The 13,772-nt window shown below is 42.2% G+C and overlaps 1 long non-coding RNA gene across 2 annotated transcripts in view; it reads left to right on the forward strand.

Moving 5' to 3' along the window:
- LOC120794580 overlaps positions 1–13,772 on the forward strand; it is a 164,405-nt gene that overhangs the window by 117,897 nt on the left and 32,736 nt on the right. For both annotated transcript variants that reach the window (XR_005708137.1, XR_005708138.1), the window contains one exon: positions 1,079–1,157. This is a non-coding gene — a long non-coding RNA (uncharacterized LOC120794580). The remainder of the gene's footprint in view (positions 1–1,078; positions 1,158–13,772) is intronic.

Consider the following 13,772-nt stretch of genomic DNA (forward strand, 5'->3'; position numbering starts at 1 on the left):
TAAAGGAATCATTTGACATTTCAGGAAAAAATATTTATAAGTTTCTTGTTCAGATTAAGATGATAATAACTATACCACTCTCATATCCGTCAGTTAAATATGAAGCTACAGCCAACAGCCACTGGAAATAGATTTTTTCTTTTTTTTTTTTCTTTTTTTTTTTGTCAGAGCTGGGCAAGCTGTTTCCTTAATTTCCAGCTTTTTTATGCTAAGCTTGACTAAATACATCCAACTCTGTATTGAATGCATAGACACAAGATTGACATCGATCTTTTCATCTCACTCTTAGAAAAGAAAGCAGAATGTTGAGCTGTTTCTTCAATAATACTGAAATTTGGCATTTTAGCGCAGCTAGCTTAGCACGAGAGTGCTGCACTAGCTTCTTATCTTAGATGGCGGGTTAGTAGACATCAAAGTCAAACCCTAGTGATAGCAGAAGTCTGTAGCATGCATGCTAATGTCCGTCTCATGCCAGTCTGCTGAAGTCTCTAGGTCCAATGCTAACATTAGAGCCAGTAAGGCCTAGCTGTAGGAGGGTGTTTCTGCACCTATTATAGCATGACTGTGACGCAGTGCCATAGATAAATGTTTGGCTTTCATGTCTGTCTGTGAGGTAAACAAACCAAAGCTCCTGAGGCAAGAGTGAAATTTTCGAACGAGGAGGGGTTGGAGAGAGATGTGAGGGAAGAAAAAGATGGAGAGCATGAGGAGTGAGGAATAGAACAAGAGAAGCAAAATGAAAAACAGATCGAAAGAAGACAAACGTCAACAGTCGAGGAAGGAGCGAACGAGAACAAGGTCTTCAGAGTAGGAAGAGAGCAAGGGAAGGAAAGAAAGGAAGGATGAAAGTAAAGAAGTCAACAGATTAGAGACAGACAGAAGCAGAAGAGTAAGCACAAGGAATGAGGGCAGAGGGGATTTCAAGGGGAGGACGGGTGGGTGTCCTTACCGGCCTTTGTGCTGTATGGCCCTGTTTGTTTTCTATATACTATTTCCCTCCCTTTGCTCCTCCCTCTGCCCTCCACCCTCTGTCTCAGCTGCGCACCCACCCTAACAATCCTCTTTTTATTTCTTCCAGGGCGGAGGCAAGGCAGACCACACAACGCAGGAGGCCTGGGGAAATCATTAACTACACACAAACTCAAACAGTATGACTGGTAGGTTATGTTCTGTACCGTCTGCCCATGCATTTAGTACATGTATGTTTATTAAGTGTGTACATAACGCAGACTCATCGAGCGGCTGGTTTGGAGTCGCTGCTTTTTGTATGATGATTCATCATCTATATCTCTTCTGCTATCTTCATTCCCTAATTCCCTAACATGTGCAGCATGCTTATGTGCTCACTCTTGCTGCAGCCCCGCCTCTTATAATTACAGTTCTGTAGTTTATAACCTGGAAGCTTAAGTGACTCCCACTGATGAGTTGTGAAAGGTATTACAAGGGTTTAATTTCCACTGGGGACGGGGGCAACGCGTTCCCATTACTTTCCAAAATCCCGTTTTTTCACCTCGAGTTATTACCTTGTGCTCACAGTAAATTTAAGCTTTGTGAGTCGTGCAAGCGCCTTTTCGACTGCATTTTGCCCTCTCTTTTTCCTGTCAGGCTCAATACAGTTCTTTTGTTTGTTTTGTAATATTTCGTTGAGCATTTTATGCTTTTTTTTTTTTTTTTTTTTTGAGAGATGACAGTAAAGAGATGACAGGAAATGAGAGGGAGTGTCCTGCAACAAAGGCCCCTTGACAGACTGTTGCAAGTCATGGTCAACGCCTTAAAGCAGCTATGAGTAATGTTTTTTTTATAATAATATAATATCTAATGTCAGTTTGAAAACAATGTGACACTGTGAAAGGGGTCGCTCGTAGTGATGAAAAAAATAGAGAATTACCACTTGAATGTGCAGCTCACCTCTACTTTATGGAGATGCATAGCGAGTTTTGGTTGACTCTCACCATTCTCATTTTGTCGTTTTTGGCTGCAGCAGGCAGCTGTTCTCAGTGAAAAAGCTCTAAAACCCACTGTTCACTACCTGCTCAGCACCAAACAGCAGACAGACACAGTTAGAGACAAGCTGGTGAACATAGTGAAGCACTTAGCAGCTTAAGATCCAGATATTTTCCTCATGAGTTGGTAGAGAACAAAAACGGAGCTAAAAAAGAGGGAATACTGTCCTTACCCAAATAAAAGCTAATGTTGCTCCGAATGTGTAAATAAACCACCGTTCGCTGGCGGGTTGCCATATCAACTTAAAAGGAATGTCAGTGTTTTATTCGTGACATGTTTCCGGTTAGTAAACATGAGTCAACACAGCATCATGTCAGTTTCAGTTCTCTATTTATAAAACTTAATGTAATTAGTGTGTCACTAATGCAGATATTTAGGCTACCTTTTTAACTCACACACACACACATATATATATTATATTATATGTTATATTATATTATATATATTTGTATATGTATGTGTATACACACACACACACACAGACACACACACACATCTGTGTTGTTTGCAATAATGTATGTGAATGATGCTATTCGCATTTTTTTCTGGTTAATCCCCTCAGACTTCACTATGTCCCCCCTACATATAAAAACAAACTTTTATCCTTCTGCTAGTTATGTACATTTCTTTCTTATGGCCAAAAGACGCCAGTGGCTTAGTGCAGCAGCATATAAACACGACCACACAGCATACGAATCATAATATAAAGCATATGAGGTGTATGTGGAGATTAGAGCTCTGTCTGTTGTGTGTTATTTCATGCGATTCCCCACTTGAAGAGGAATCACATGAAGTCTCTCCAGCTGTAACTCACCATGAAATGTGTTTTTTTTTTTCCTAACATTGTCTCAATTGAGATGGGGCCGCGGCTGGTAGAAATCTAGACATTTTTGTACAGCAGCAATAAATCCTCTGTAATAAGTACAATACCATAGAGGAAGTCGTTCTGTCCTCTGCTACAAAAGTCAAAGAACAGTAGCCAGGAAGTGCCGATTAGAGGACAGAGTCTACTTAAGAGTGTAGAAATATGCTGGTTTTCTGGAGCATTGATGCTGAAAAATGATACAGTGACTCTCTCTGACATATCTCTGGTGTGTGGGTTTACAACAACAATAACACGAGCGCAACTATTTTGACATGTTTTGCACACTGCTGGTATATTTTGGACTCTTTCTACTATTAATTCTCTCTCTCTCTCTCTCTCTTTTTTTTTTTTTTTTTTTACTATAGCGGAGTGTGTGTCTATATTAGTGCTGGACCAGAGCCTTTGTGTAAATGGCAGCTGCTTCAGCTAAGCCAAAAAGGAAATAAGAAATCTTTCATTACCACTCTTTGACACTGCATCACAGTGACAACTCGCGTAGCGGTACCAGCCAATGTTACATAATGAAACACCGCAGGAATATTAAGAAGAGTGGACAGAGTGATTGATTACTGTAGATTTTTGACTTTGATCATCTTCATTCGTCAGAGGGATGAGAAGTTGGAGCTAATTTTTTAAAGGAGAACTTGTGATTTATTTGACGGTTGTTTTAACCATCACCTCTGTATTATTTTACCTCTAAAAATGAGCATGTTCCTTATTTATCTCGGTCAACTCAGTGGCTCAGCGCATCGGAACCGAATGAGAAAGCGCATATGGTGCCTTCAAGTTTTCATCATTTAGACACTGTACTTGACGTTGTTGGAATTCCTGAGGGAATGTACAGTATACAAATTTCCAGTATATTTTACGCTTTTTAAATCTAATGAAGGTAAGAAACAGAAGTCAAAGCTTGGAGAGAGAAGACTCTGATTGATCTCAAAAATTTTGTTTGATCTTGTACTAGCTGCTTACTCATTTAGTGCAGATGCAGAGTCACACCTGCTTCATGTAGTGAACATGATGGCTTTGAGGGCCCCTCTATTTTCATAGTGTATTCTGAGGTGTTAGCGGTTATTAAACCGGTTAAGTAAGGTTTTTTTCTCAGCAGAACTCTGCAAGACAGAAAAAATGCAATAACCATGTGATGGTTGGAATGATGGGGCCATATGCCAATCTGGAATTCAAAGATTTAGACTTTCATTTAACTTCTGTTTCGAAGACTCTGCACAAAACGTCTTAAACAATCAACTTTTTAATTTGCTATAGGTCTCCTCTCCTCCCCTCACCTCCCCTCTCCTCTCTACGCACAGCTGGAGAGAATGGGGAAGCGCATAATTGTGGTTTAATCCTGCTCTAAGTCCCTGCAGCATTAGGGAAGCAGCAGGGGCAGATAATGCATAGCAGCTTGGGCAGAGTGAGACGAAATAACCCCCCGAGTTGTTTCGACAGATGTTTGGTGCGAAAGGCTTTAATGGTAGAGAGCTCATAGCAGACCAAAGGGGGACTGGTGTCAGTCACAGGCTGAAGTGCTACATGTGGGAGCGGGACACAGGTGATGTTAAACTGAGCCCGTGTAAATGCCGCTGTGACCACAAGGAGGAAAGATCCAGTATAACGGCGCGTCGATGGGTGGAGTGAGTTTAACAGTGGAGCTGATCGGTTTGTCTCGCTATCAATCTACGGTACATCTCAATATCTCTATTCCTTACGCGCAAAATGAAATGTCATTTTCAGTTGCAGCTCCTCCCTGTGTGTTGCCATGGCGATCAATGCGATGCGGTCACATCGGGTCTGGTTGTGTCCCACTTACGTGCAGTGGCGGGAAACTCTGTAAACAGGTTACTATGACTATTGTAAATATTTGCCCATATTGCTGATGGTCATGATGCTAGTGACCTGGTTTGACTGGAGTAAAAGTTGCTGTGAGTAAAGGTTCGTATAATCAGTTTTCGCCTGTGGTCTATATCTTAAGCCCATGGTTGCTGTCAGATACACACACACACACAAAAACAACTCATAAATTTCACTTATTAGCTGGATAATTGATTTGTAATGAGGTATAATATTTCACAGCTTCAGATAAAGGTATTATGCACCTGGGTTTTTTTTGTTTTTGAGACAAACCCAAGTTGTACATGTATATAATGCAGTAAATATCTTCGATAAAACCGGTCATGTCAAATATTTTGTCATTATCAATAAGATGCAGACATCCTAAAAAAAAGAGAGGTACAATCCATCTACTGTATATTTGAAGCTAAGAAGAGGCTTTTTCAGAGGCAGATGACTGGAAGAAGTACAAAAATATAATTTTGGTAAGAGACAAAAATATGTACACGACCATTTGGTTCTCAAGTAGCGGATTAATCAGTACTAATTTATTGTGCTATAGTCAATATGATAAAAATACTGTGTCCAAAATATACTTGTTTATTTGTTCACTTAGGCTGTAGTGTATAGAGTAGAAAACAACTGCAAGAGAAAATGCAACTCAACACTTTCTGTCAGGAATGAGAGCATCTTCGGTGTCCTCTAGTAAAGTGAGACGCCTCTGTGATTCATGATGCTGCTAAAAGCTGTGATATGTGCTCCCTTGTCACTGGCTCCAGCAGTGACCTTTGGAGCCACTCGCAAGCTGAGCTTTTCAATCACAGTGGACCCCGCCGGACATTATCTCAGTGCTCTTAGGTCGGACGAAGGCCAGAACATGTGTGATTTCTCAATAGAAGGAGGAGAGCTTTCGTCAATGGGCAAAGAAAACTGTTGGAGGTAGTTGAACTGGGTATTGGGGATATTATAGAAGGCGTGTTTATGCTCTCAGCGCGAGGATGGGGGTGTTGCAGACGTTAGACTCTCACTCTAAGGTTCAGGGGTTGATCTGCACGTGTGCGTGTGCGGGGGGTTGCTGTGTGTGTATGTGTGACCGTGTGTCTGTTAGTGCCTATGTGTGTCTTTAAGTAGGAGCCGGGCGGGGTGTCAGGCAGGGGCACGGGCAGGCGGGGGGCTGGGATCGGTCTTCCATCGCTGGGCTACAGGCAAGCGTTCTTAACACATCGTAAATCTCACCTGGTGCTACGGGACCGCGGCTGACATAGCCGCTACGGTGCACGCTCGCACGCACGCACGCGCGCGCACGTGTGCAAAAAGCGCAGCTTGCACATTTTTCTGTGGTCGCACGTTATATCGCCGACACGTGTGTTTACATGTAGAATGTTTAATTGCACGCACGCGGTGAAGTACGAGCCCGAGAGTCGGTCAAGTCAACAGCAGCAGTGAAATTGGAAAAATAAAGATAATGTATAATCTGTCTGTCTGTGTTGGAACGGATAACGTCTTGTTGCAAATTATTTCTGTTTGAACAAAGAGAAGAAATAACTGTACTTAAAAAAAAAAAAAAAGAAAAAAAAAAAGGAAAATCTGGCTTTGTTGTGTCTGAGTTATACTAACTAAAGTCTCCTGTGTCAGATTTTCTCATTGCTGTGATTTGATGTTCTCCTCCCTCTACAGGTGCTGTAGAGACAGAACATCTGGTGTACTCAGTCATACATTTTTTGGCCATTCTTTTCTGTCTGGGGTAGAGAGCAATAACATGCAAAGCTGTTGTTAATCATAACAGAAAATTCCAGTTTATTACAACCTGGATTTTACTGTTGTTTTTTATTGCTCATAAGGACAGTGTAAGAAGTTACACGATCAGAGAGGTTGTAAACAAGCCAATGGTTTAGCCAAATTATCCCAACTGCTTTATTTGCCTGTTATATTGCCTTAGTTTTGTATTTCAGATAAATGTGGCTGATGTTATCTATGACTATGTTATCACAGCCGATGGAATTGCTGGCCGAACCTACAACACTGGGACCTAAGTGGAAATGCTGACACTGACAATGGTAATGAGTTTTAAGCCTGATACCATACAATAGTTGGCCAACGCTAATAACTGAGTGAGACAGAATTAACCCCCCGTGTTACATGGATAGCATAGTTTTGATAGCGGCTAAAATAACTAACCACTCTGAATCAGTAATGTCCGGAAATCAATCCCCCGAGACACGTTTTCCAAAACATTACATTTCACCCGTCCGCTCTTTTGACATACATAAGAACAATGTAAAGTTAATCCTGGCAGCATAGTAGATACATGAGTCCAGCTCATCGAATTAATCTGCCACACAGTAGCCCAAGTCACACTAATCCCTCTTTGGATTTTTTTCCCCACGTCTCGGCACAATCCGGTGACTTTTACGTTAGTGCTAATTGATTCAGTTTTTCTTTGGTAGCATTAGGTGTCAGTAACTGTCCAAACCGAGTCGAAAGTCTTAACATAATGCTCTACACGAAATAGCCCCCCCCTTTTTTTTTAGACTGTATGTTATTCGGTGGATTTGAATGTCATGCCTGCCGAGACAGCCTGTCAACTCAGATTCTTTTGACACTGAGCCAGTTGACTTATCCAAGAACAGGGGGAAGAGTCTTTAACTTACTTGTGACATAGTGTTTTAGTGGTTTAAGTTGATGGACCACAATTGAAATGCATCTTCTTTAGTTTCATTGTGTGTGTGTTTTTTTTTTTTCCTCTCAGTGATTTTACAGTGATGTTTATCATGACTGTGATTTGATATTTGCTGGCTTTTAACATTTAAACTAAATAGTTCTCTAATTCACAAATTAATATTTGGGTTTTGTTTTTTTTTCTGTTTTCCTGTTTTGGTTGTGTAGTTCTGTAAATACAGCCCAGGGACTAGAAAAACCTATTTTCCACTTGAGTGCAAAAAAAAAAAATTTAAAAAAAAATCTGCCTCTTTGCTAGTGGGGAATGAAACTTAATCTCTTTGTGCTTTCTTATTTTCTTATCAGCTAAAAAGCTGGGTGTATTGTCACTGACAGTAAAGCAAATTACCCAAATAACCCCTACAAATGTACAGGGAATCACTGGTATAACCGCACTTGGAAGACAGCAATTAGTTGCGTGGGGCATTAGGGCACTCGGTTGGTTATCTCTTCCGTTGTTGAGGATGTGTGCACGCAGTGAACTGCTGTGTAGGAAGGAATGTAACGTAGACCATTTTGTATTCCCTCAACGTGGGTTATGTTCTGTCAACCGTCGGCGAGCTCCCCGGGTGGTTTAAAAACACCTGGACATACAGCGTACACCCTACGGATGCCCCTGCCCCTCGGCGTGTTTGTGACGATTACGGTAGTTCTAGCAGACGTTTCCTTAAAGGACAGGGGAGGATGTTACTTTGACTTCAGAGGCAGTAAACATTTCTTCAGGTGTAATGTAAACACTTGTCAACGGAGTTCAGTGATGCCTGGATAGGAGTTCTGGGAGAGGAAAAGGCTTTCTTTTTCTCGGAAACTGGTCACACGGTGCACCTGCTCTGTCTTTCTGATACAAGAAAACAAGTGATCAGCGATGTGCCAGCTCAGCACGCTTGTCACGCAGACACACACGGACTTGACTTCAATGACGGCGAGGCCAGGTTTAGCGGAATTTTGTTTTTTTGGAAAAGTATGACAGTTTAAGCTCCGCTCAAGGTAAAATCCGTCTGCCCGAGGCATCGTGGGAACAGTCGAGCCTTCTTCCAATTTAGTTCAGCCAGCTCGCCTCTGACAGAGAAGCTGTTTATTCACTAAAAGAGACTTGACTTTCCTCACTATGTGTTGCCAGTGTTTCTGCAGGTAACTATAGATGTTTCCTATATTTTTAAGAGGTGAGCGGTGATTTGCCTCGGAGCCAAGTACAGTCGTTGGAGTGTCGGGGCATTAGCGCTCACTTTCTTTCCTTGTCACGCTCACTCAGCGCCGAAGTGTTGAGAGGACAGCACATGGTGTTACTGCCACTCGCTTCTCTGTCCTCTTTTTCACACAACTGTGCAGAACACACACATGCCTGCGAAGGTTTGCACAGTAATGGCAAGCAAAGGCCACCAAATGACTTGCTATCACACGCACTCCCTCAGATATAGATAAGAATAAACATCCACATAAATCAATAATAATTTGAAATAGCCTTTGTCCTTGGTATTAAGTTTCTACTCTCGTGTTTTTGTGACTAGGGTAATGTCACTATAATATGAACTATAAGCTTGTTAAATCAATGAAATAGATCTCTTCTCACTAAGGAAGTAATAAAATATCAGTGAAAAACCTCCAACTAATGGTTGCTATTTTATCCTTATTATTATTGTTGTGGTTGTTTTATAATCTCTTGATAAATGGTTTATAAAATATCCGTTTGAGCCCAAGGTGACATCTTCTTCTTGCCTGTTTTGTTCGATCAACAGTCCAAAACCCAAAGATATTCAATTGATAGTGATTTAGAACGAAGGAAAAAAGCAGCACATTCTCAACTTTAAGGAGCTCAAACCTGTAGTTGCTTGTGATTTATACTCGATAAATGACTTAAACCGTTTCAGTGACTGATTGATTCCCAACCTGTGAGAGGTCACAGCAGGATTAACGGGATGAATAAGAAGAGCATATATTTCTGTCTCCAAAAAGATGTTTACTTTTTGTGACTTCTCGCAGTTTTTTCTCGTGAAATACTGGATACTTTTACCTGTTTATAGCCTCTAAAAGTTCTTCAAATGAAACAATCTGAGAAAGAAAAATCATGCTTGCCTTGACCTGTATAATTGAACATAAAGGCCATTACCTATGATGAGGGGTCAAAAGTAGAACAAGCTTCATTTTAAGGGAATTACAAGCCATTAAGTTTGGCAACTGCTACTCTGATTGTTTTATAAAACTGATATTAAACCAAAATTAAGGTCACGCATCTTTGACTAAAACTAGTGCCTTATATAACTAAAGTGTATCTTAAAAAAACACACACACAGCTAAATGGCTAAAAATACAACGTAAAGCCCTGCCAAAATTAACAATAACACAAAGGCTCAAACTCATACTCAGATGGGTTGGCGAGCACGTACCGGTGAGAAACCCACGTAAAAAGGCCACCGTCGCTCCGTCAGCCTGTAACAGCCACAGAGAGAGAGATTCAGACGCACACAGAGGATCTAGGTTTCGTCAGCCTGAATGCGTCTTTGCTGGTCTCTGTCAGAGCATTATCAGCTGAGCTAACTAGCTGTCTGATGCCGTCCTGTCCGCAGCTCATTGATCACGGGCAATGAGCCCCCCCCACACACACACACACACACACACACACACACACTGCTCTGGGGCTATTTGCTAGCGGCTCAGAGGGAATGGTTTCCTGGCAAACAAGAGTGAGTCTGGTTAGGGATAGAGTGTGTTCTGTGTGGCCGGCGTGCGTGCTCACAGCGACTGAAGTGAGCAATGTCTGAGCTTAACGAGAGATCGAATACATTAGCAGAGAAAATATACAGCGCTGACCCCGCGGCCGACCGCCGAACTCCATTGCTGTTGCTGATGTTTTTGAGTGAGTGTGGTTATTTGCAGCTGTCATACACAAGTGAGGCCCTATTTTGTGGTGGTTGATGGCCAGACTCATTCATTTTACTTGTGGCATTTTGATTTGTATTTGAGGATGTCAGCTCCCTGAGCCCCACCCCTACTTTCAGATGTTGTTGTTTTTTTTGTTTTTTCTTCCTGGTCTTTTTGCCTTCTATTCCCAGACCTGTTTGGCATTAATGAGCAGCTATGTTAGCCACTAGCAGTGGTGCCTTAGCCACATCTGTCCTCTCTCTGGTACCATGTCAGTATGTATATACACTAAATGTAGCGAGGCTGAAGGTCCCACAGTTTATGTGCTCACTGGATGCTTCCTGAAATCTGGGCAGAAGCAGCACTGCCAGGACTTATGCACTGTTTCATCCAGCATTAAAGGATAAGGCTGGCGTTATTCTATATCTTCCCTGTCTTCTCTGTGGCACTTACCCCAAACCCATTGGCTGCTATCGAAGACATAAATAAAACGGTGAAATAAATGTATCATTTCATTCTTAAAAAAAGGTAAGTTATGTTTCTTAAACTGCTGGGGACTGTAGTTTTAGCAAACATACTCAAACAGGAGTGGACAGTGCATTTGTTGGGGACTATTTTTAGCTCTGAATTAATAAACATTAGCTGCTCTAGTGAGTATTTCCAGCAACAGGATGGTGTTTGTTTACATAGTAATGAAGACGCGTCCCCCAGTGCAACAGTGTGGCACACTGATGTGATTCTAGGAGTTTTTTCGGCAACAATGGAGCTCTGTGGCTCGGAGGAATAAAGTATATCAGGTTTGGGATACACAGATGGTTTGTTTGATGGTTGGTTTTGGTCTTTTCATGGGATTGGTTGAAAATCAGCACTTACTGCAAACAGGTCACAGTGTCAAATCCATGCTGCAGTTTCAGTGTGTCAGTAAAAAACAAGGAGGCTTTGTGTTGTTGTGCATCAGAATTTGTTGCTGCGCCATGTGAGGATTTACGGCCTGTCAGAATCCTCGCCGCTAATTTATTGTCCAGTAATTATTGTTTGTTTTGATTTGCTTTTCCATGCAAAATACCTCAGAGGTTACAGGCTCAGGCTTTCGTCAGAAATTTCACTCTGTGCGCATTCACGTTAGATAATGAACTAGAACAAATAAGCCCCCCCCCACCACACACATCTCTGTCAAGTGTAATGACGCGTCCACATCCTCTCTTATCTTTTGGCTTGTCTCGCTCCTTCTCACATGCCCGCCATCATCTAACAGACTTCACAAACAGAAACACAGCGATGCTGTTCAGCAAGAGCGCCTGCTTATTAGGAGCACCAGACTTGGAGAGGACCCAAAGAAGTGCCTGTTTGCATTGTATGCGTGTATTTTTGCAGCCCCCTAAACGTGCTTTTTTGCAACTGTTTTTAGCATGTGCTTGCGCTGGTGTTCGTGTGCTCGTATGTGTGTATGTTTCTTCTACAATTTACAGTCCCCCGGACCTAAAGTATGACCGAATGTAAATATTCACACGCTATATTTTATCCCAAAATGGCATCTGCATGTTCGGAAACAAACGCTATGTGTTTAAAAGTTCTCCGTCCTTCTATTAGACCGTGGAGCAAAGATTTTTTTCAGACTTGTCGACATGTACGTCTCCAACGCGTATCCAGGATTTCACCTGGTCTTGGCCACCACTGATGACATCAGAGCATGCACATGGTGGGTCTCTGCTGATCAAACGACCGCATACGAACACAAATGGCGGCCTGGCCATTGTCCAATCAGTCAGCTCGTAAACGTCATTAGAAGGATGTGGGACGTGGCAGCTTTGGGACAGAAACATGTTGAGAGGACTTTTATTCCGCACAGTGGGATACAGTGGGAGGTAGAACTTCACTCCTGGTCTGGGCCAGTTATATAAGTTAGAGCCTGGGTTTCTTTAACTAGCAGTTGGGGCCGGCTTTGGTCGACAGGCCTGCGTCCGGTCAATCCCCACATGACCAGTGAATTCAATGGTTGTAACACTGCAACAGTTTGGGACTCATGGTATAATTTACAGAAACTAAGCAGAGCTTTCTAAATCCAAGTCTAAAAACTGTAGTTAGTGAGCAAATTTCTGAAATTTTCTGGAAGAAAAGTCGAATTCAAGGGAATATGGACAAGAAACCATAATTAATCGAGCAGCAATAGCTTTGATATGTCGTGGCATTTCCTTGTTGTTTCCCTCCGTGAGATTGCCTTTGTGTTGTGTTGCATTTGGGTCAGGCATCACAGCAGAACGGCTTCTGGTTGAGTGGAGGTATGTAACAGTAAGAGGCAGCATGACATAAATACTTTGTTTATTTGAAAAGTCTGTTTCCATCTACGTTTATCACAGCATAAAAGTCCCTTGCAACCCCCCCCCCCCAAAGATTTGAGTTCTAACAGAAGATTTCACAGACTAACTCTGCACATGCACAGACACATTCATACAAGCCACATATAAACCAAATACCTAATGATGTGGATTATTAGAGACCACCCCCAGCATGAGCCTGGACCACTGTCTTTTCGTTTGATCAGATAATTAACTCCATTATGTACACACACACACACTCTCTTTCCCAGCCGCTGGGTTTTGCCCCCCCCCCCGTTTCTCCTCACCATCCCTGTTCTTCTATTTGTCCTCTTTCCTTTATTCCTGGCCTCAGAGCAGCCTTGGCAGCTTGTGAGTTATAGAAATAAAACAAGGTTTGGATAAGTGGCTTTGAGACTTGTTAAATTTACATCAGTCCACGACATGGCACTCCAAAAGATTGTTGGGTAGCGGCACTAAGCTGCAGTGTAAAATGAATGATGAGGGTGAAATACGGTATCTAAGGTTTTTGATGTGTGGAAATTGTGCATTTACAGGAGCATAATTTAAATGCTGTTACATAAACAAGCTTTATCTAGCTAAGTCCTACAGAATTCGGGCTTGGACCTTGATCCCGTTGCACCGCAACTGCCTTCTGAATGTTAACAACTGAGATCTGACTCAGCGATTAACAGCTATTTGATATAATTTGTTAGCAGGCTCGAAACGTGGCTCTAGGGATGGCAATTTCTGTCTGACGGCTGGTCCACCGCTCTGGTCCAGACCGAAATATTTCAACGACTGTTGGATGGACTGCCATAAAAATAAAAGGGTTCAATACATGTAGAAGTAGAACACCAGGTTTTGCACTGCTCCCGTTCGAGTAAGTCGATCAAATTTTCCTCGGAGCGCAGCGAAATGGCTAGCGGCCCGAAGCCGACAGCAAACAGTAAGGTGGGACAACGGCCACCCCTGCCCTGTGCCACAGTGAAGCTGAAAGGGGCATGAGTTGATATAGTTTGTTTGCATTGACGCCACTTGGAATGAGTATAACGACTTAACCTATGAGATGGAATCAGGACCTAGGCCAAATCTTTCCATTACTTCGAAAAGAAATTTCCACTCCGCCCCGCTGAAGGCTTTTTCAGCATCTGACAACACCACCGCTTCCAGAGTGCTAA

Source organism: Xiphias gladius, chromosome 9 (assembly GCF_016859285.1).
Source record: "Xiphias gladius isolate SHS-SW01 ecotype Sanya breed wild chromosome 9, ASM1685928v1, whole genome shotgun sequence".
In the NCBI taxonomy this organism is placed as follows: domain Eukaryota; kingdom Metazoa; phylum Chordata; class Actinopteri; order Istiophoriformes; family Xiphiidae; genus Xiphias; species Xiphias gladius.